Source organism: Perna viridis, chromosome 8, assembly GCF_037379345.1.
Source record: "Perna viridis isolate PV_CMFRI_1.1 ecotype Kerala chromosome 8, ASM3737934v1, whole genome shotgun sequence".
Classification (NCBI taxonomy): Eukaryota; Metazoa; Mollusca; class Bivalvia; order Mytilida; family Mytilidae; genus Perna; species Perna viridis.
Genome location: NC_142452.1, coordinates 31,312,973 through 31,337,590, shown reverse-complemented (window position 1 = coordinate 31,337,590; position 24,618 = coordinate 31,312,973). Strand labels below are relative to the sequence as shown.

At 32.8% G+C, this 24,618-nt stretch overlaps 1 long non-coding RNA gene across 1 annotated transcript; it reads right to left on the bottom strand.

Moving 5' to 3' along the window:
- Nucleotides 1–12,645: 12,645 nt before the first annotated feature.
- On the bottom strand, nt 12,646–15,029 carry LOC148610226 (uncharacterized). Its single transcript, XR_015914770.1, has 2 exons — nt 14,632–15,029; nt 12,646–12,998 (listed from the first exon to the last, which is right to left on the bottom strand). It is a non-coding gene; the product is annotated as an uncharacterized LOC148610226 (long non-coding RNA).
- Between the last annotated feature and the right edge of the window lie 9,589 nt (nt 15,030–24,618).

Here is a 24,618-nt window from a genome sequence, read left to right as displayed (position 1 = left end):
CATAATTAATCGTTCCATAACGCATATATACAGACTTCAATTTCCAATGTGAGCCTTCGCCAAGGGGTATATACGTTTAATTAAAAAGCCACATTTACCTCAATAATATACGCTCCGTGGTTGGTTGACAAAATAATTTCCATCTGGACGCAAGTGTATGTATTTTCACATTTGCTGCATAAGATATAAACCTTGAAACTGTCGTTTTTATAACCATTAAAGTAAGGATTAGATAAGCAATAATTGCTAGTATCCGGCCTATCATTTCACAGAATTTTCAAATTTTTTTATATTTTTTTTTTATATTTTATGTTAAATTTAGAATCTTCAACTGCATGGCATATAAAATTTTTCATCTGTAAGTTACAGTTATTTAAAAAAAAAATGACACCACAGAAAGTTTTCAAATAGTAATCAAGGGAACCAAGGTTATAGTGGTAATCAAAAGAATGTAATCCAGGGAGAAAGACCAGACATGGAAAACAGACATACACAATAAAGAACATAAAGTAACTAAAATCATACATACAGGGTAATAAAAGCAAATGAGTAACTCGGACTCCACTAAAAACTGGGAGCATGGACCAGGTGCATCGGTAGGGTAAGCGTCCTCTGCTTTTCTAGAAACACCCGCCGAGTTGCTCATAAAAAGTCAAGTCCGGGGTAGACGAAAGAGGACAGGAAAACTAAAACACGTTGAACAAATCAGTTTTCATGGCACAGGTTGGTACATCGTAACGCTTCGCGAGTTCATGATGACGACCATAAAACTTTTGTAGTGATGACTTCAATTTTTTAGCAACATAACCCTGCTCCATAAGCCTATTTGCTAGAATTCTAGCGCGATACAAGAGTCTGCGTAGTCTCGGCAAGCTCTGGCATAATGTGAGTTGTGATATGAACACTCCATACGCAGGTGCAGGTGCTGAAGGGATGTCACCAAAGATGAAAAGAAAGTTGACAATTTTGAATGAAAAGTCATCACGTTTGTCTTAAGGTTTTATCAATAGTTATCCTTTACCATCGATTTCTAAGAGTAGGTCAAGATATGAGATTGACTTCAAAGTGCCTGTAGTATCCTTTTTCTCAGGTTCTTTGGGGTAGATGCGATATATCAAATCCCCAAAATTAGGAATGTTTAAAGATGATACGTCATATATATAGCGGAAACTGAGAATGAAGGATCTAGCTAAACGATATTCTTTTTTTGCTGATCAGATCAACTATAAAGTCAAGAATTTATACATCGTGATATTAAAGGGTGTTTTTACATCACAATGTAAAGCGCAAACAAGAATGAGAATTCTAAACTAAAAGTTTTGCCGTGTATCATCGACCACAAAATTAAGAGGCTTTTGTTGTATAATGGTTTTGTAATTGGGGGGTGATACTTGTAAAATTAAGTCTTACAGGTATTCGACTCGTTGATTTTATAAAATGAGTAGCAGAAGTTTTGGCATGGCATCGTTCGGAGTAGATAGACCTTGTGTTTACCTTATGCTCAAACGGTAGCGAAGAGGACATACAAGAACACGTAGGAGAGAAGAATCCGGTTGTTCCATTTACCAATGAACGACAATTAATGTATATTTACAGGAATATGTTACATGTATACTCTCAAATAGGCATAATTCACATGGTCATCTAGTTACTCTACTTTATCAAAGCAAGCTAAATATTGCAACTGTGATCATTATTTAATACATGTTTATCATAGTAACGACTATATTCTCAAGCAAACATGGTACATGTATGACTTTTACTACTAAACATTAATTTGCAGTGGCGAACCGAAAGATTTTGAAAAAAAGGTGTGGGTCCAGCTTTGTCCCATAAAATGGAGAGCTCCATGCTATTGCTTGCTCATTTTTGCTCTTATTTTGTATTAAATGAAAAAAAAAAACACCACAATTTTCATATAAGGGGGTTCTGACAGGAATGCTCCTCTCGACCCGCCACTGGTGCTTGAGCTGCTTCAAAAAATTGTACTTAAAATCCTATAACTTGCATAATAAATGGCAATATAAACAAACCACAAATAAGTAACATCACGAGCACTTGGGGACAGGGATAGTTTCGACCAGCCCCTTTCTTTCTCAAGAACTAATTTCTGTATAAAAATGTATTTCAGCCATTTCTGGGTCCATTCATACCAATACCTAAATCGACACAAGTATATATTACATGTGTAGTAAAGGAAATCATGGTCAATTTACTATTTTAAAATGACAACAGATTTCGATAAACTCAAAATTCGAGTGATAACATTCGATCCATGTAAAGACTGCACATTCGTTGACAAATTTTACATGTACAACTTATAGCACGACTACATGTATAATTTAGCTACTAGTCTATTAGTATTTGCTTTTCAATATAATACAAAATTACATGTATACATGTACTTTCTATGTCAACTTTTCGTAGATGCAGATGAATAACAGACTTAACATACATACTGTAGACTGAGGACGGGAGCAGTGAATTGTATTGAGTTTAGGAAAACAAAATTTATTAACTCTTGAAATATGAAAAAAAACTATGTTGAGGTCAATGTTCAAGAAAATAACTGACATTCCCCTTTTACGCCATACATGTATTTATCCATTAAACATCGAAAGTTCGTGGTTCAACTGAGAGTAATTTTTTCAAGCAGTTTTAAAATACGCGAATACTAAAACGACAGGGCTTAGGCTTCGTGCACATTTAACTGGTTAACGATTTTCAGAAGTTTCAGATGAGACAGAATTCACTGTTTAGATGTAAAACTAGAATGGTGGGTGTAATTTGTTAACGGTTGTTTTCGGAATCGCCCAGTCAATCTAATCTCCAATGGTGTCTCATCTTAGGCTCAGACGGTAATTTCCCGGCTGATTCGTAATGCAGACAACACTTTACATACACTTCAAGTACTTAAAACATTCGACCCCATATTCCGGCGAATCTGAATGGTTTTAAGAACCACTTAAATCAAGTATTGTCCTCTCTCGAGTTGTAAAAAGACAACGGAAGTTGATTGAAAATTTAGGTCAGTTGATGTATCTGGTCTGCCCATAAATACTTAGTCTAGTAAAATACACCATCACGTGATTTTTACAGTGGAAAGCGATTTTCAGGAACATACGGTTTTGATGTCTATAATATACTACATGTATTTAGAACAATAAATTGATAAAGTACCGATTACTACTTTTGTGTAGCATTTATTGACACTGGTATACTCCTGAAATTGGAATTCTCTCGACAAGTCCCAGCAATTCTCGGAACCAACGTGATTGGCCGAGAAGTTGCGATTCTGGTCCTTTACCAAAACTTGATGAACATTTGCAATGACAACGGGTACTTTTTTTGTTAAATATAAACTATTGACTATGACAGTCAGAGATTCTGTATTTAGATTTTTTTCTTATTGGAAATTTGAATCCTGCCCTTTTTCTCATTCATTGTAGCCCCATAAAATTCAAATGGTGTTTCCTAAATAAACCAATGGAAAAACCGTCGAGTTTTGAATTACCATATATCTGCTCCAAATTATCGTCAAACAGTTTTAAAAAGTCGTATCGAAAACTTGGTGCAGTCTCTTGATGGTCTCATCCATGCAATCCATACAAACATCAGTCACTTCCAGTGGTAGAGGTGATGCAGCGTGCAGAAAAACTCCCCAAATAAGCAATGCTTTTGCCAATATGAATAAGCGAAATTTTTATTTCTTATTTCTTTATACCGAGCTGTATTTTTGAAAAAAGAAATACATTCATATACAAAATTTACCTCTTTAATCATCTAAATTAAGAACGCTAACTCTTACAAAGTGCCAATTTCTCTGAAATTTACATATTTGTCTCAAACTTGCAACAACTAACTGAAAACTTAGAAAAGAGAATCTTGTCGGTTTGAGACATGCGTACATCACCTCCCGTCTGATATTTATTAAAAGAAAAACTGCTGCTGGGTATCACATCACATAAACATCTTCACTCTTCCATCATTATTTTGTGGACCATATAGGTCTTGTTCAAATGTTGATTCTACTAGACAGGTGGTATGCCACACCCTTTGCGCTTCGAAAATGTGGAACGCAGGGTTTTTGTGATTACCATATCAACAGCCTTTGGATTTATTTAATTATACTGTCCTCTTTTGAGTTCTTTATACAATGAGTTCTCGCGGTGATCTTCATTCATTATGACCATTACAAAGACACCTTTTTCTTCTCTTGACATGTAAGTGCTGCGGAAAGGCTTTGTACTCACCCTTTTCCGCTGTTGTTCATTGAAACAATGAAAGGCCAAATAAAAACTACGTCACTAGTGTTGGCTTTCCTTGACATTGTAATTCTGACACACACTTGCCGAGTCAAATGACGCTGTTATTTTTTTATTTATTTATTTTTTTTTTGTTATTTACTGATAAAAGTCTAACTGTGGATATAGAAACAAAATAGAAGCATGTTTTCTTTTCACTTTTGTACAAGGTTGGGTAGCTATACATGTGACATATTACGGCAATATAAGACAATCCCTTTCAGCAGCTGCCAGGAAATACGTACATGTACTTAAGTTTTGTGTTACAGTTCAATATATATAAACGGAATGAGTGAATGGACGTTCCCTGTTCGAAAGAAGACATTTCCATCCTTTCATTGATACACGTATCTAAAACTATTGGATAGATGGGAATTTTGCCAATACTGTGGTACATTTTTGTACATGTACTAGGTCAATCTTTTATCATCTAAAGTCTGATACATATCAAGCATCCTGTGATCAAATCAATTCAGTATGATAAAATAATCAATTGCGTTACTAAAAAATGGGATTATTGTAAGCATTTTACATTATCCCCGTCATGTTACAAATCATGATAACTACTAAATGTCCTAAGGGCTTTGTCGTTTCTTCAAGGATAGATGTTCCTAAACCATATCTGGTCTTGTAATTAATACATCCGAAAGATATATTCAATTCAAATTCTGGAAAATGTTCCCTACATTTGAATTTCCTGGTGCTTGGGAAGACTGAAATGGCCAACTCCATTTTCTCATTACTTGTAAATTTTGTTATCTTCACGTTTTTCCTGAGATGACGTAATTGTGCAGTTCCAATATTTCTTAACTTGGTTCATTCCAAACTTCAATCCTCGTGGGGTCCGGGTGTCAAACGAATAGGCTCACAGGCGCTAAGCTTGTCGTAAAAGCCGACTAAATAGTGCTCAGAATCCTTGCCAAGGGTGCTCTGCTCACAGAACAACTGGGTTGTGTGCCCCTGCACGCTACAGGGTCGTCAGGCCATACTATGGAAAACCTGACCGTAAACTACAGTTGTGTAACGTGTTGGGAAAGATGCCACGTTCCTTGCACGTTGAAGAACCCTGTTGTGGTATTCTATCGGAGTAGGAACCACTTTTGTGCTCCGCCACAGGAGGCTAAATTGCCCGATCCTACCCACCTCTCCCTACTTCCAATCGCAACCCGTCGACCCTATTGTCCTTGTGCCCTATCCTATTTTTCAATTCATCATCATTTCATGTTCATTTTATCATCCATTTCATGTTCGTCGCCTGGATATAGCTGCAATATTGCTGCTCGGGCGTTAAATTTCAACAATCAATCAATCAATCAATCTAAACTTTACAACAGCCTCAGTTCCGTACCTTTGATATTCCTCCAAAGGAAGTTATCAAGGGAAAGAGTAGTGGAAGAGACCCATGCTCTGGAGTTTGGAGGCCTTCCTTTGCTTTGTTTTTTTGTTGTCTTTTTTCATGAATGTTGAGGTAGATCGCGTGTTTGGTTTGCGTGCAAGTATTAGAATGCATGCTGTTACAGAAAAACTCTTAGTGGTCATTTTTTAGATGTATGCACATATAATCAATTCAAAAACAGTTTTAAGGTATTTTCCCACGTCTATCATTATTCATATCTATGTGCGTACATATTTGCCAATTACATATTGTTTATAGATACTTACTTCTCATTTCTGTACTTTAATGGTCATTTTCCAAATAAGAGAATTATCAATGTCATTGGTGACGTTGATACATAGAATTTCAAGAACGGCCAAGCCACAATTTTCATGACTTGTGATACTTGTACCTGAACGTGATAACTGGAAATATAAAGCGATACTAAACACAACTAAGCACAGTCATTCTCGAACTCAAATACCCACCCAAAACCCACCCCACTGAATCCCTTTCGGACTTTACTGCATGTTTGGTTTACCATGTTTAAACAGACACTAAAACTGATACAAAGGAATTTAAAGAAATATCTAGTTTAGACAGGTTTTCGGACTGTTCAGGGTTTGGTTTAGACAGATTTTCGGATTATTCGGGGTTTGTTTTAGACAGGTTTTTGGATTCTTTAGGGTTCGGTTTACACAGGTTTCATTGTATCACATTCTAGCATTTGAACAGTTCACGCAAAATATCATAAACTTGTGGCCCGAGGTTGGGCGAGTTTTAATAATTGGATTGAGTGTTACTTCTAGTGGCCCATAAATGTCACAGCCAAGTAGACAATTCTAAATGGTACGTAATTTTATACTTGCTATCACACGGAAATAGTTCACTTAAGATATGTACATGTATTTAAAGCACAATGTCATTTCGGATTGATATCAAATATTTAAAAGCGGAACTCTTTACTTTGAAATTATAGATATGTGCGAAGTCAACATTTTATTTAATTAGATATACTCATGTGGCAGTGTAAAATAAATAACATGAACTTCACAATCTTATAAATTGATAAGGACTGAATGAATCAAAATAATTCAACGGAATATAAATATGAGACATATGGTATATGAAAGTCGTTCAAGGTTACTAAGAAAATTGAAAAAAAGGTTGATTCTTCTCTTAGAAGAGAGAACGGCTCTATATGATGAAACGCAACACGCGTAACCCTAATACAAAACAGTAAATACTTTCATTGATCTACGATAACAAAACGACAACACTTCTTCAAAATCAAACTGGAAGTAATATAAAGACATAGACACGATGACCAACATCTCCTGACTGTGGACAGCCACATGGAATCTGCGGTAGGATAAAACTAGTTTTAGAAAGCCTTAACCATCACCATTTGATCGGAGGTATAAAAAAGAACTGAAACCATAAATAAAAACACCATAAATTTCAATCCATTATACATCCGTTCTCTATGAAATACCTCAACATACACAATAATGTATCGACGATATGAATATATACAGTACAAGTGAATGCATCATAAACTGCATCAAATAGTAGAATTATCCAAACGGTGTATCATCACGTTTTTTGTTTATAGTCTTTGCTTCTGTTTGACACTCGTCATATTCGAATAAAAACATCAGCACTATAGCAGGGTTGGCTAACGGTTAAAAGGACCACGTAACAGAAATTCACTGTCATTCGAAAAAAATTATATTGTATTCATCAATATTGTTCAATCTAAAAACGGTCAGTTGTACACTAGTGTAAGATGAAAAAGTTTCTTTACGCACATGATACGCCAGTGCCAATTTTCAAATTTTGAAACTCTTATAATATTGTTTAAAATTAGTTGAAAATTATGTGTCAAAGATATTATAATCCCACAATACCCAAGTGAGGTAATGAACTTCTCATGCACGGACAGACACACGTAACACATTGTATACAATGCACTTAACAATAGACGAACGATTTATACATGTATCAATCGCATTAGTTTATTAGAATTTATTTGTAAATAATTCTTAATTTATGGTTTGAACATAACGCATTTTTTTTTTACTTCAGACTTTATCATTAGAAATGTAAATACTTATAATGTTGTTTTCGCTGCTTAGAATAATTTAATCACGCTACAAATTGTCAAATATTCGGAAGTTTCCAACATCTATTAGATGTGGCTGAAAATCAGGTAGACAATATCGCCCCCACGCCCCCACCCCCCCCACCCCCCCAAAAAAAATGTCCTATTCTCGTGTGCATTAGGAAACTATAGTAGGATAAATGAACAGTGCATGTGATTTATTATAGTCTTATCATGACGTTTGGTATCAAGGTTTACATATTTGTGTATTAAAGTTCAAATGCAGATCGAGATAAAAATGTCTGTTCATTCTTTGCCTTAAACTGTAAAGAGAACATGGTCTTCCTTCGTGATGAAACAACCATAGTTAGGTCATCTATTGTAAAAAAAAATAGACACTAGGAAGCCAACGATTTTATGTATGTTTGGCAAATTTACAATCAGTTTTCTTATCTCCATTTAACAGGGTATTTCCATCCTATACGATGTATTATATGTCAAATTTAACATGTACTAACACCGTTACCTGCTGCAGGCGATGTATATTTGTTAATTACCATTGATTACAGGTAATATAATAAATGAACAATACTGTGACATTTTTATCGCTGTGTTATTAAATTGAATTATGAATTTACAACATTGTTTATGGAAGTTCATTGCTTGTTTTTTAAATATCGTAAGTATAATAAAAAAATGATTCTTGTAACAAAACGTGTATTCAACTTTAAAAAAAGAATAGTATCAATTGCAATCGAAATATTACCACACTGGGAACGAATTAGGCATGCTAAGTATTATTCATAATTTTATTGTCTGCTATAACTAATTAAAAATCAAATATTTTGTATACTATATACGCGTTTATTAACTTAAAGATCCTTATCATTTTACTACTTTATTAAAACTGGGCAATATTCTGTTTGAAAGTACAATAAAGGGATCAAATATATAAGAGTGATAAGAAGAAAATATTCCAAGTATAAAGACTAAAAAGGGGAAAATAGACACCCACAACAAAGAGCATTAAATTATCAAAATTATAATATGTACACATAAGCAAAAGAAAATGAGCAACCCGGACTCAAATAAAAAAAAAAAAACTGGGAACGTGGACCAGGTGCATCTGTAGGGTAAGCGTCCTCTGCTTTTCTAGAAACGACCGAGAATGGAACAGTGCATGAAATAGTGGCACATTTTAAATGTTTGCTTTTGTTTTTCAGGCCAAACGATAAAAATATTGCACAATATTGTTTCTCGTAAACGATAAAAATATTGCACAATATTGTTTCTCGTACCTGAACCGAACTCTTCAGTTTGTGTAAGACTTCATTTTGATTTGGGATTGAACAAAGATTCAATGCAAATATTTAATTTCAATTTGAAAATTTCTATTTTATGTGTTTAGCCGTTGTTTCCAATTATATCTTGATTTTGTTTTGCATGATTGTGTTAAAAAATTAATTTTGAACTAAAACGGCCAATTATTTTCTTTACCACATCCTTTCATTATTTCGTAATGCTTTGTTTATTGCATCAGGTAATGTTTTCGTAAGCTTTGACATAAATGCGCATATTGGTGAAATGCAGAAATAGTTTCAGATTCAATTAATTGCTTTCGTTGGTACAAAATCGTACATTCATCTCCCACTAAAATCAACCGAATGGAACCACATCAGGAACGGTAAGACTTGCAAGGTGCCAATTTCATGTACAATCCATATATATATTTTTTTTTATCTCAAAAGCGCAACAACCAAATGAAAAACTAAGACTGCTTACATGTATGTGATCAGTAATTGTTGATGAACAAGAAATAAAACTGAATTTGAGGGGTTTTGACATTCATGAATCTGATTTTTAGAAAGACTGCTACTTAAAACAAGTAATTTGTTTCATAATTAAAACAAGTAAATGGAACCTTATTGCTTCATAGATAATATTTATGCGCAATATAAAGGTATTACATCAGCTGGACATGCATTTACTGACATCTTTAAGGTTTAATATTTTGACCGCATTTACAGCGTAATTTGATGATATAAAAATATGGAGATCAAAGAAACATTGAAAATAAACATTACAATCCAGTTGAGAACATATACAGGGAAAACTGTCTAAACAGTGACGTCACAATACTTTGATTTACTATGACGTCATAACTTACGACTAATTTTACACTTACGATTTTTTGTGAAAAGGACCACAGCACCCGAATTAACCGAAACAGTGGCGGATCCAGAGTTTTACATGTATGTAAGGGAGGTCCCCCAAAAAAATTCTTCACGAAGTGAAGTGTTCTTCATGGGTACGTCTAAAAACCGCAAAGACCGGTCTTAGTGCACTAAGACCATAAAGGTAGCACTAAGATCCATAAGATGGCATTTTTCGAAGTAAAAGTACTACCATAAGAAAGGTTACATAAAAATACATCAAATACACCAAATTTAGTATAATAACAGATATTGAATCATTAACTTTGTAGTCTTTTATGCTGTAATTTCCGACACGTGCCGACAATCTCGTGTGTAACAGACAATGATAATTAGATACCGATGAATAAACATTGTCGTGTATTGAGAGTTCAGATTGTAATATATAAGCTGACCATAGAAATATCCAAGAATACACAAGAATACACAAAAATACCTCAAAATATACGTTTGAACCTCCAATTTCATTGAAATATTTTTTATTTTGTTGAAAGAAAATATTTGTATTCATTTTTTTATTTTTTTCCCCCAACAAACACCTTGAATTTATCAATGTGACCAGTTAAGGAATGCTAATTATGCATGATAATCGATTTGTTTTCTTGAATTGAAGTACTCAAGAAAATGTTTGCAATTTAAAAATTAAATAAGTTAAGCGCTGGCCACGCTGCATTATTCTTTGATGTCAGGGTCAGGTTACAATATTTGGTCAAGCGAATCCGTGCTGGATGCATTGAACCCGTCTGTCGTATTGACAATACGTCTGTCGGAACACCAGTTTAACTATTTTAATAGATATATATATAATGGTAAATAAATAAATGGGAGGGGCTTACATTAAAGTGATTGTATTAAATAGATTAATGAATCTTATTTTTAATTAAGCGGACATAATGTTCTTTTTGGATTATTTGTTTATGCACTTTCTGTTTTGGATTTTGCAAATTTTGTTTTTTTGTTTTTTTTGTTTTTTGTTTTGTTTTTTTTTATGAATAATCGTAATGCCAAATTTGAAAAAAAGCCGATAAAGAAACAGTATTAAGTCGTATAGTTTTTAATAGTGAAACAGTAATTATTACACGATTTAAACACCTAAGTAAGTTGGTATGTGTATGGAGCAAAGGACAAGTGGAAGTACGCTACAGGTACAATAGGCAATCTTGTCAACAGAGATGAAAAGAATACGGAGATACGACAGAAGGGCGGCTTTCAGACATTTTAGTACATACTTCGTTCAAGAAATCAATTTTATTCTGCTCCTTTCAAGAACTAAGTATCTACTAAAATTTTCTTACTTTACATGTGTACTAATTCTTGATCTTAACAAACGTATTGAACCAACAATATCTTTGAATCAAAGGGCAAAGAAAGTGGACTATTTTGCTTGCTTAGATTGTAAAATTTTGAATAACGAACAATTTATGATCCAGTACTAAAATTCATTCTTTTCATTTGATGGGGAAAATATGGAAAATATCGGCAAAAAAACTTTGTTCGTAACACATGTCTTTAATAACATTAATTATGGAAATTAGAATGAAATTGAATTAGTAATAAAGATTAAAATTGTGTAAAATTACTCATAAAAAATTAAATAGTATGCTTAATGAACTGTTCATTAATTTTTTTCTAAGGGGGGCCCGGGCCCCGCTCCCTGGATCTGCCACTGCGAAAACCTGTCTGAACTAGATACTTCTTGAGGGCACTTCATATCATTTCAAATGTATATTTAACATGCGTTAACAAAACACCTGTCTAAACCAAACGGAAGGAGTTCGTTTTAGACAGTTTTCACAGGTTATAAAACATAATAGACCGTTTTATTAAAGACCAATCTGCTAAATTGTACATGAGATACATTTCATTAAGCTGTGAACGTAACAGGTGTAAAATTAACTCTGTGAACCTTGTACAAAAAATCTGAGATGTTCAAGAAAAAATGGAAACTTTGTTTAATTTGTAATTTATATGGGGAAAAATCATGTTTCTCAGTGCCATCATCTATTTGAGATTTAAACTATTCATCGCGTATTCATGAGGTGTAAATATATAAAGATAAAGTTGCGTACTAGCCTGACTTGAAGAAATGAAGCATAGTGGGTCAAAATAAAGAACAACTAAATCGTTCAATTTGGTAAAAAGTGCAAATATGTGAGGCGCTGTAAAATGCAAATTAAGTGTGTTTGTAAGAATCAGCAAGATAGGAAAAATCAGAAACATGCATGTCAAAACCCTAACGATCTGATAATGTAATATCACTCAAGGATATTTGCTCTATTTGAGTAGACCATCATTTGTGTCAGAAATGTTTCAATAGAATGTTAGAAAAATGAAGTTTTTGCCCTTTCGATGTTCACTTTCAGTGCATTTCAATGAAATTATAACTCAATGCACCAACATGATATGGAAAATAATGTCTTATTTTCCTTGATTGTGATGGTGAAAAGAGTAAAAAAAAAAACACTATTAAAATGGTGTTTTTTTTTTATACCATGTTTCACCAACTGCCTGATTCTTACAGAGACTGAACTTAAGGAAGATAGATACACACTTTGCATTTGCCTTCCACAACAACAATATCAAGAACAACAACCATCCAACCAACCAAATTGTAAGATGCAAACTAAACATAAAAACAAAAGTTCTCAGTTTTTGCTATATAGATGAATTATTTTTGTTAAACAATCATAGTTCCGGGAATTTTATATAATGTATCTACCCCCAAAGAATTTGAGATAAAGAATACTATATTGACATTGTGAAGTCAGCCTCATATCTTGACCTGCACATAGAGATCGATGGTAAAAGAAAAATATTGAAAAAACGTGATGAATTTTCATTCCATATTGCCAACTTTTCTTTCGTCTGAGGCAACATCCCGTCAGCATCTGCGTATGTAGTTTTCGTATCACTACTCATAGGTTATGCCAGAGCTTGCCGTAACTAGGCAGACTTCTTGTACCGCGCTAGACGTCCTACAATTAGGCTTCTGGAACAGGTTGCTACAAGATTGAAATCATCACTACAGAATTTTATGGTCTTCATCATGACCCCGTGGATCGTTGCGACGTATCCATCTGCACCATGAGAACGGATTTGTTCAATGTGTCATAGTTTTCTTTCCTCTTTCGTCTACCCGAACGTTTCTTTTTATGGACAACACGAAGCGGGTATGTCTAGGAAAGCAGAGGACGATTACCATACCGGTGCATGTGGTCCATGCTCCCAGTTTTCAGTGCAGCCCGATTGCTCATTAACTTTTCTGCATTGGGCGTATTATTTTGGTTATATTATGTTCTCTGTTGTATGTGTCTGTTTTCCTGTCCGGTCTTTGTACCTGGATTACATTCTTTTGATTTCCGATAGAATTTCGGTTCTTTTGAATACTTATTTTAAGATTGGTATTTGCATTATTGCAAACAGAGAAACAATATACGGCTTCGTAGGTTGTTGGTGTAAGATGCAAATATATTAAAATTGATTTATACATATATTATTGGCCGACCATATTGAATTGATTCAAATATTAAAATACTTTTGACTAAACTGTTGAATACAAGGGCACTGAGGAGTGGCGTAAGACACAAATATATTAGATTATATGCTTACGTTAACGTTACACAATGGATTATTATTAATACAAATATGTAGATCGAATTAGTTAAGATTAAATTTAGATGAATTCCTCCAGAATGTATTGTTTTTTTTGTCCAAACATGAGAAAATAAAATAAGAATGAAGCAGTGATCTTTCAAGATTGCTTAATTTGAAAGTTACATCTAACATTTGTAAGGGATGTTATTTACAAGTACATTAACAAACTCCAAAACAGCGGCAATGTGCATAGGTGCAGTGAGAATTTTACGTAGCACTTGTTTTGGAATTAAGAACATTTAAAAAGAATTGCATATTGCAATAAAAAAATTATTTTGGTTTGTTCACTGTAAAGTTAAGTTCGGATGCACTAAAAGTACTTATATTTGCACATGGCATGTGATTTCAAGTATCAGTATAACAGTATTATCCATTGTTTGGATTCTAGTTTAAAATAAATCAACACAAATCGAAACATGTTTTTTGGTGATGATCAGAATAGTTAATTTCATGTAACAATTTTTTACAAGAAGATGTAAGCTCAAACGAATGATTTTTTTCCTACATGGTATTCACGTGCATGAGATGAATACTTCAAAACACACGCAATGTGGTGGTGATCAAATTATTAAATTCAATGAACTTTGAAGTATACAAGGACTTTTAAAGTATAAAATAGTGAAATATCAGCTAAGTATTAGTAAACAATTACACGCATTTTTGAGCGTTTATTATAACATCATCTTAACAATAAAGATATACGATAGAAAATGACAACACAGCAATGCATGTAGGTTGAAATTTAACTCTCAAGACATACAATAAAAACGTTATTTTTAGGACAACACAGAAAATAAACTAACCTCATTATCAAAGCAATCTAAATCGCTGTTCGAGATCTTGCAGACAAAAAAAAAAAAAAAATAAAAATAAAAAAAAAATAAAGCACACACACTTTGAATGAAATGCATTATCATTAGAATAATAATAATAATACGTGACCGAAATACTACTGTGACATTAATATGGTTCACTACTTACCATTTTGGAAACTCCGACGCAAATTTGTTTGGAAGAAGAGAAATGTGTAGCTTGACAAGGAAGATTAGTCTCATTGGTATACCATTTGGGCAATAAGACTAACTTCCTGATTCTTTTATTTGATGTAATTCAATATTATCAAAGAATTACAACTATTTTAATCTTCACATCTTAAATGTAACATTTAATAAGCATGCACCGTTTTGTGAAAATTTGTTACGTAATAAGATACATGTCAATTGAGTGAAGGTGATTACAATTTCAATTACTTAATTACCCGCTCAATAGTTTTCAAGATGTCTTACTACGATGGCTAGAATCTTGCGCATGATAAATTAAGTGAAACTATATCAGGTAATTGTTATGAATTGGAAAGTAAATTTCTAATTTGTTAAAACTGCCAAATCCCACAAGCAATTTGTTTGACCTGTGTCTCATTGCGTTCCCAAATCCACTAAAAGCCATATCTGCATTTATACTATTGGTTCTTGCAAACCGTATATCTACAATTATATGTACTCAGCTTGGTAATGACAACAGCAGCATACCATTTACTCCCAAATAGAAGCATCATCAATTCCATGTGAAAAACAAAAAAAAAAAACAAAAAAAAATAAATAAAAAAAACAAAAAAAAAACATACAAATTACAACAAAAGAAAAGCATATTTAGTTGAAACAGTATTTTTTTCATTACACTCCATTTCAAAAGCTAAGTTTGAAAATTTATCAAACCTAATTTGTTTTACATGATAAATTCCTTAATGCCCAAGGAAATAAATGAATATACTGTGCTTTGTTTGTAAACAAAAATATGGAAAAAATCTTGCTAACAGAGTAATTGTTTCTATCAAACCCTTATGCACATACTCATACAAGAATCTAACAGTGCCATTAGTAGAAGTGATTTGAAGTGCTGAAAAACCCAGTGAATAGGCAATGGATTTTTAGGCATAGCATATGCTCTATTGTTCTTTCTGTATACACATCTACTTGGCCATAAATCAGTCAAATCAAGAACGAAATCTCTTGCAAAGTGCAAATTTTATGTGCAGTCTTCATCTCAAAAGCGCAATCAAAGAATGACAAATTAAAACTGTTAATATAGACTGTAATTGTTGCTGAGTTAGAAATGAAATTGAACCCGTTGAGTATCTTGACTATGAATATCTCCTTTTTTACTTTCACCTTTCATAAAGGCTGTAACCTAAGTAAATGTTAAAACTAGATATGAAGTTCTGGCACTTTTTAAAGGCATTTAAAAAAATGAATTGATAAATAAAATTTACTTCCCACATTTACATGACCTATAGAAGTGAGTAGGTATATCGCTCAAGATAAAAGCATTCAGGTATCAACGAGTTTTTTTTATTAAGGTTTCAAAAATATTGAGAGGGATGTATAGTTAGAAGACTTATAATAATTAAGTACCATTCAGTGTAAGAATAAGGCAACGGATGGCACATCATTTTCCCCAATTTAGTCATTTTTGCCTAAAATATATTCAGTACATCTAGAAAACAACCAAAATGCTATCTAAGTTTATCCTGAAGCATATGTGACATAGATATTTTTTGACTGCTTATATACGGAGGGAGTGCGGGAAAATTTCCCGCCATTTTTCCGTAGTACATTACAACTAAATTTAACCTATCAATATCTTAAAAAGGCAAATTTTACAAACACTTTGATGGTTATGTCTGGTGGTTACTAGGTATAATTAATTGGTTAATGCAAAAAAAACATCTGCGTTTTTTTTACCTTCATGTGCCACATCTTATATACATTTTGCCCGATTCTTAGGTGGAGAAGTAATTAAATAGGGTGACGTTTGATTGGAAAGATATAATTACAATGTTGTTTTTCTTTTCATGTGGTTAAATAAATGACCTTCTTTTAGGTCATGAGACCGTACTTTCAGATTTTTCCTGTAGTTAAGTGAATTTTAGGACGAAAAGTGTACCAGGCACAAACATATATATAATACTAATTTTCAAAGCGCTGCCCCTGAATTTAGTAACTTTCTTGTAAACTGGTTACTAATGAGAACGGAAACAAGTACTATCTTTAAAAAAGATAGCCGACGCAGTAAAATTTGTTCTTTTTACTTATTATTTCCCACATTTCATTCAGGAAATAACACATGCACTCAATTTCAATTTTCGATGCATTTTTTTTAACCCCACTTGGTTATCAGTACTTGGCCAATCGGGAAACAGAATTACGATCAGGTGACTTGCGTTTCCATAGAAGAGCGTCTGTAAGGTAAAGAGCGAAACTATACCGACTGCGTCGGAAAAATGATTCCTGTTCTTTAAATACCTCACATGACTTTTGTAGTATTTCAGTTGACGATTTTTAAGACAAACCTAAGCAAGCAAACAGTATGCTATTTATTTGAATACTTATTCAAATTTAAAACTCATTCAATCTTAAGCATTGGATCTCTAAACTTGTTACATAGCATATTCAAAACTTGAAAATATAATTCAAATAAATAGTACATGTAGTGATGCAGATATATATTTTTTGATTTTTTTTTTTCATTTTCAACGTTCGAGGTATTCATTAAACAGAAGTTGATTTCTCAATTTACCATTGCAATGTTTTATTGCCACTCAATGCCTACGTAATACGATTAATCAGTTAATTACTCTGTGTGCTTTCTAAAATGTACAAACAGTTCTTGTTTCAAGTTTTAGCTCACGACAATCGAAATTAGCTATATGGAATATTAATATCAATGATGTTGAATTTTTCACGAATTCGCAAAAAATGAAATTGCTTTTTCTACATTTATTAGTTTAAAGCAATGATTGATGCACGAAAGAATATCTGAATTTACAGTTATAACAACACGTGAGTCTCACTGCATAGTACCAAACAATCAATTTTCAAATATTTACCAGTCTGTGAAACTCTCTAAGGGATACCTTTCCATTTCCTGACCACTGCACTATAATCTTTATAATGATTCAAATGTGGAACTGAATATATTCTTTCCCTAATTGGTAGAAATCGTGGTGTCACGTAAAAAATAACAAAGACAAAAAAACAATTGTAAGAGAAATAATATTTTTCAATAAATAACTTGAAACAAAAGACAAATTACAAAAAAAAAAAAACAAAAACAAAAAACAAAAACAAAACAAAACAAAAAACAAAACAAACAATCAAACAAACCAAAAAACAAAAAACAAAACAAAAACAAACCAAAAGAAACCGTTGAACAATCGAACAAAGATTTTGAAAAAAATATAAAGTATTCTTAACACTCACCATGCTGAATTGTTTGAAAAAATGTCTAGATTTCGATAGTTTACAAACTTATGCAAATTATATGCAAATTAGTTGCATCATGCTGCTGATGCTGATTGTTTTATATAAGTTAAAAGTAGGTGATCACGGGACGGGGTGGATGGGGTGAGGAGGTGGTGGGAAGGTGGATGGGCGTGCCCGGGAAAATGGGTCTGTTGCCTGAAAATTGTTATTTTTGGCGATTTTTTGTCATTTATCCAAATGTCCAAAGTGGAATGTTTTCAAAACTTGTTCCTTCTGATGGTAATTTTAGCCAAAAATTGCTCATTACAGTCGTAAGATGAAGGTCAGGGGTCCCCAGAAGGGTCACTTATGAGAAAAAAATGAGGATTTTTTTTTTTGCAATTTTTGGCTTCAGATTGGCCTTAATCCGGAAGTGGTTAGTACATGGTGTATATGGGGTTGACATCGTGGGAGTGGTTGGAGACATCATTATTCTATAGAAACCAGTTGAAATGAAACACTGTGGATCCATACTGCTGTTGTTAGAAGCCGAGAATTGAGCCCTAACCCTAAAAGTTGTTTATGGTCTTGGTCTTCTTAACTCTTGATCTCTTGTTCAGCTGTCAAGTCCTTATTTTTTTAATACTCCGTATAAAACAGCCTCATTTCAAACAAAATGCTTGCATATGAAATCAAATTATGGGTTTCAAAGTTAAAAATAAAATTACCATAAGCCAAAAATCGGAAAACAGACCGGTTCCTGCATGGTAAGTGTTAACAATTTAACATAATTGTTACCAACATTCAATCATTCTAATTCTTACGTCGTTTGTTTTGTTTTTGTTTGCTTCAATATTACAAAAATACCTTTTTAACCAATAGCAAGTTAGAATCTCCAAATAAAGACGCATTTACATTTCGGGAGTGACAACGATTTCATTAGATCAAAGACTACATTTAAACAGTATCCATCACAATTAACATTACTTTCATGTTTAACTAAAAGTTAGGCAAAGAAAACAATTCATTCGATCGAATAGCTATGTTGGTAGGTTGTGCAAATATCTTTCTTACGTAAGCGAAGAAAATGACAAACTGATGTTTGAAAATCACTTCTCATCTGCCAACCTAATAAAAGTCGTCAAACTGTTTGAAGCATGAAACGATTTAGGACATACATTTTCTTACTAGTTAAGACATGTGCAGTTCTTTGCCAGGAGAAGTATATAGCAATTTCAAGAGGACGCTTAACGATCTTTTATTAAAAAGAGCAATTTTGTTGTTGCTAGTATGTTTATATGGCATTATTAAATATTATATTATTATGTCCCATGACAGTCATCCAATTAATGTAACTATCCGAAGCCTTTTCGACTTGCCCTTGGATATAATACTGGACCAAACTATAAAAAAAAACCAACAAAAAAAAAAAAAAAAAAAAAACAGAAAAAAAAAAAATCTATGACATCTTTATAGCCAGTTGCGTAAAATACGAAATTCATTACTTTGTTTTTTTTTGTTGGACCATTGTGTCATTGACGTTTGTTTCATATCTTGTTTATCTTACATATGTTTCGGTTTGTTTTGTGCTGTTCGCCATGATGTTCGTCTGCCAATTATATCGAAGGCTCTGTCGTCAAATCAGGCTGGGCTACAGTTGCATACAAATTGTAACATAACTTTTTTGCGTACATTTGATAGATATAGTAATATTCCTCAATTACAACAAAAAACATCTATATTTTTGTCAACTACCGCATGTCTTTATTAAGCCACACAGTATTGGGCCTGTTTCTCCGTATATGGCTTTTATTCCAGTATTGGCCTTGTTAGTGATTTTTATAATTTCTGGACATACAGTTTGAAATGAACAATTTTAATACTATTTTATTCAACTGGCTTATTATAGAATAAACAATATTACACTAGGGTGTATATTTTGCATGAACAATTTCAGATGGTACATGTAATGGAAATACCGTTTATTATGATATGAATGTTTAGTCCCTTTGTTTGACTTGTAATATGCTCCTATAAGAAGACTTTTAATCTACAAACAAATATAAACAAATGCAGAAAACCCATAAGACAAAAGCTGTCTATCAAAACTTTGCTTCAGAATGAAAAGGTTGTAAGGAAGATTCCAGTTCCGCATAAATTATAACTTAAAGAAGTAGACCGAGGGAAAGGGATATAACTCTTGAAATCAGTGATATGTTTGTATCATATTCAATTTCAACGAAGTCTTTCAAGCTAACAGAATGAAATCAGTCAAAGTTAATTCGATGCTTACATGATATTGATGTAAAATGCTGATACAAACGTTCAAAAGAGTTGTGTCCCTTACATTAGGTCCACCACCTTCTAAGATTAGACGTAACCTCCATAGTAACGTCAGTAAAAATTATTGAGCAGGCAAATTTGAATGAATAATTACACATTTCATAATATAGACCCATGAATCAACTTCATATCAAAAATAAAAATATATAGCTTTATTTTAGGGGTATCACATTTTACAGAATTTGCATGATTCTTACAAAGACTAATACTTAAAATGAGTAAATGCAGTAAGCTTATTTTGTTGTATAGAGAAAAATATACAGACGCACAAAATTGACTATATAGTTTGTCTGAAACTATTGAATGTTTCGATTCAAATAAATGTACTTTATGTTTTATCTACACATGTTTTGCCTGGAACTAAGAAAGATTGTAACTTTGTACCGTGCACCTATGGAAAAGGGCAAAGGTAAATGTCACTGTTTACGTATCATCTTGGAACATGATCCGCTTTTCCCAGGCATTTAGTTTTTATTGTATGTTCTGTTAAAGATTGATACTTAAAAGTCAAGATTAGTGGCGGATTTTGCATAGACCATATTTAAGACAACATGATACACAAGCCCATTTGACAGCACTGGTGAGGAAATTTGAACATTGTGAGTTCTAATATTAGAATCTCTATTATGACGTCGCAGAGTTTGAAACATATTTTCCTAAATATTTGACATTGATTGATCAGGTCATCTATGGGGATCCTTTCAAAAGAGAAATATTTTTAATCTTCATTTCATACAAATAATTAAAGAATAGCTAATTGAAGAATTCTTAGTGTGGCTTTGTTTTATATTGATTTTATTAATTTTGTTCTTAACATGGAAGTAAACAGAATAATAATAATAAAAAAAAATAAAGAAAAAACCCGCAGCATTTTAAAATGATGAAGTAGTAAGAAACGATCAAAATGACTTTCTAATTGGAACATCTCATATTAGACCCAATACATTAATATACACTTTTAGTGCCTGATTTATATTTAGACGGACACATAAGCATAAACAACACATTTAATGATTTATCTGACGTACGATATATTTTTTATGGTATTTACACCATGATAGGCATTTCATCATACCAATGCTGGTCAATGTCAAACTTGACATGACGATAACAATTCATTCGCCAACCAAACGTTTTTATCTCAATGAACGGCGTCTTAGGTTATTTTAAATTAAAACTACAACCTTTTTGTATTTGATCTTGAATTTTGTACAATACTTTAAGATAAGAGAGATGACGAAATATGTGGTGGTTGAAATTTCCTGCCAGCAAGATCAACGTGGAGACCAATATGGTTCATAACTTAAAAAAAAAATTCGTACCGAACACAGAAATTATGGCATATCTATAGACAGAACAACATCGTGAACTGCAACAGAAGTACAACAGCTAAATACAAATACTATATCAAAAGGAAGTGAACACCACATACATTATTGAAGAATGGTATATTCAAGTGCTAGGAAGGTTCAGCAAGATACCCACAGTGCTAATGGTGACCAGTATGAAAAAATATAACGAGTGAAATATGTTTGTCATCAAGGTGCTTTTCACAAAACATCATTAATGTAAATAAAAACTAGTGGTAAGTTTTAGCGTCATAATCAGAAACAGACTAGTGACGTAATAACTTACGACTATTTTCACAGTTACAATTTTTACGGGCACCAATAAACAGGATTATGCCCAGTGCAGGTCCGGGTGTCAAAAGAATAGGCCTGCAGCAGCGCTAAGCTTGTCGTAAAAGGCGACTAAATAGTGCTCAGAAACCTAGCCGGGGCTAGGCGCTCTGCACACAGAGCAACTGGGATGTGTGCCCCAGGTGGTGGAATGGGGTACCCTTGGCATGTTACATGCTGGGGTTGTCAGGCTATAATACGGAAAACCTGACCGCAAACCATAGTGGTGCACCGTGTTGGGAAAGATGCCACGTTCCTCGCACGTTTAAGAACCCTGCTGTGGTATTCGATAGGAGTAGGAACCAGTGCGCTCCGCCACATCAGGCTAAATTGTCCGACCTTACCCATCCCTCCTTTTTTCTAGTGGCAATCAAAATTTGTCGACCCTACTGTCCTTGTGTCCCATCCCATTTTTCATTTCATGTTCATTTCATGTTCATTTTATCATCCATTTCATGTTCATCGTCTGAATATAGCTGAAATATTGCTGCTCGGACGTTAAACCCCAACAATCAATCAATCATAAGCAGGATTATAATGGCGACTACTCAATACATATATGAGGAATGTTGTCTTTAAGTTAAAATCAAGGAACATTTTCAAAAGCTTTTCCAATATCATTTATATCATATTATCAATCTTCTAATACTTTTACCTAATGAAATACAACAAAAGAACCTAGTATATTGGAAAGTTTGATATGCTGTACACGTGTTTCAAGGAGTTTTACAGGAAGATCTAAATAAAAAAAATGTATACAAGCAGTACTCAAAGGCAGTTTATTTGTTTATTTGGTTTTGCCAAATTTAACTTGGGTAAGAAATTTTCCTTTTGTTTTAGTATTGCTTTAGTATTGATTGTTTCAAAAACAGTATTTCATGGGGATGGCAATACTATGACAATTATTATGGTAATGTTTATAATGGTTATAGAAATAGTGATTAAAAAAAAACTATTTATGGTTTCATTGAATTCTTTAGTTTTATGTTTTAATGTACATAACACTATTGTACATCACACATTATACGTACGTAGATGTCATACTATATAATTTAGTGATGAATAGCTGAAGCAACAAAATACGTCATTGGCATTTTTGATTTCATGATAAATGCATTAATCCATGGCAACATGTGTGTAATATGTAATATGCAATAGGTAGAAACCTATGTATCATAATACAATATATGAAGAAAGTAAAGAATGGCAAGAAATTTTCTTCTTATATTGATTTCAAAATGACTTACAATGTACTTGTATATTTGTATCTTTAAGGGATGACTGAACCCAAATACAAAAATCCCGAGCTGTTGGGTCATCAATGCGACAAAATGTCCTCACAAATAGACTTTTCTATTTAATTTGCCCGTTGTTTGATTGCTTTAGAGGTTTTCAGTTGGAGTTTCGACCCAGAAATATATGCCACATGCTTATCAAAACAAAAAAAAAACTATATTAAAAGTTGTCTGTATACACTAAACTTTAATTGGTATAGAAAATGTATTTTTGTTTTGTTGAATTGACCCATTTCAATTGGATTTTGAACTTTGTGTTTTGTGGTATGCATGTACGAACGACGACAAAGAAAACAACAAAGTTGGTGTCAAAAAACGAACATGCGCCTTGTATAATGAAGCTGTAAAGTTTTTGCCTTTAATGTTTAATTAACCATTTCAACGATTTTATGTTGCTCTCCTTTGTTTTGTTTTCACTTAAGTTTATGATTGAAGAAACTATATACTTGTTTCCTATCTTAAATGATAAAATAAAATCAATCGTTTGTTTTCCTTTGACCCCTCCTATAAATAGAAAGAAGCAAGACGAAAATTAAGAAAAAATATTCATTTGTTTGATCTGTTTCTTTCATAACATTTGTGTGTATGATATGGATTTTGTTGGATATTTCAATATAGCCTCATTGTGTATCATGCAAAAGATGCACATTATTGCATCCGTATACATTGCATAGATGTCTTACAAATTTCTGGTATCTGTGGATCTATAGGGAGTCAACATATTAGGTTAATTAAATGCTTATAAGAACTTATTCATTCATTCAAACTGTAAAAAGAATAATTGAAATTGAATCCTTTTTACAACACGATACAAGATGTATGTCATTTATGACTTTGGGTGACATGTTATACACAAGGGTTTTCCCATGAACTTAAATCGGTTAAACTTGATCCGTTAACAGCATGGAATATCTAATCTTTTTAGTGCGAGGTTGTATTGTCGTAGCCTAAAAAGTACATGTAATAAGTATGCAAAAATATGATTGAAAAAAATGAAACTGTTATGACGAATAGACTTCTGTTACAATACAAAGCTTTTTTGTCTATTTTTTCCATGGTGTTTGCCGTTTCAGAAACCTTTACATTTATCGTCACAAGAATTTTTAAAGTAGTAACACATGTTATACATAATTAACACAATTGTAAATGAATGAAATTATGGAATGATAAATAAGGGAAAAGCAGCCACATTTAAACGGTTAAAAAGAACTTAGTACAAGTAAAACATTAATAAAATATAATAGAATGAAATAAGGGGCGAATAGCGCTGACCGAGAGGAAGACACAACTGCCGACCAAAATTAAATGAATGTAAAAAAATCATTTTTATTTGTATTTAGTTCATTTTTATCTAAATAGCCACACACTGTTAGTTTATCAACCATATATATTTGCGGTTTACTAAGTCTA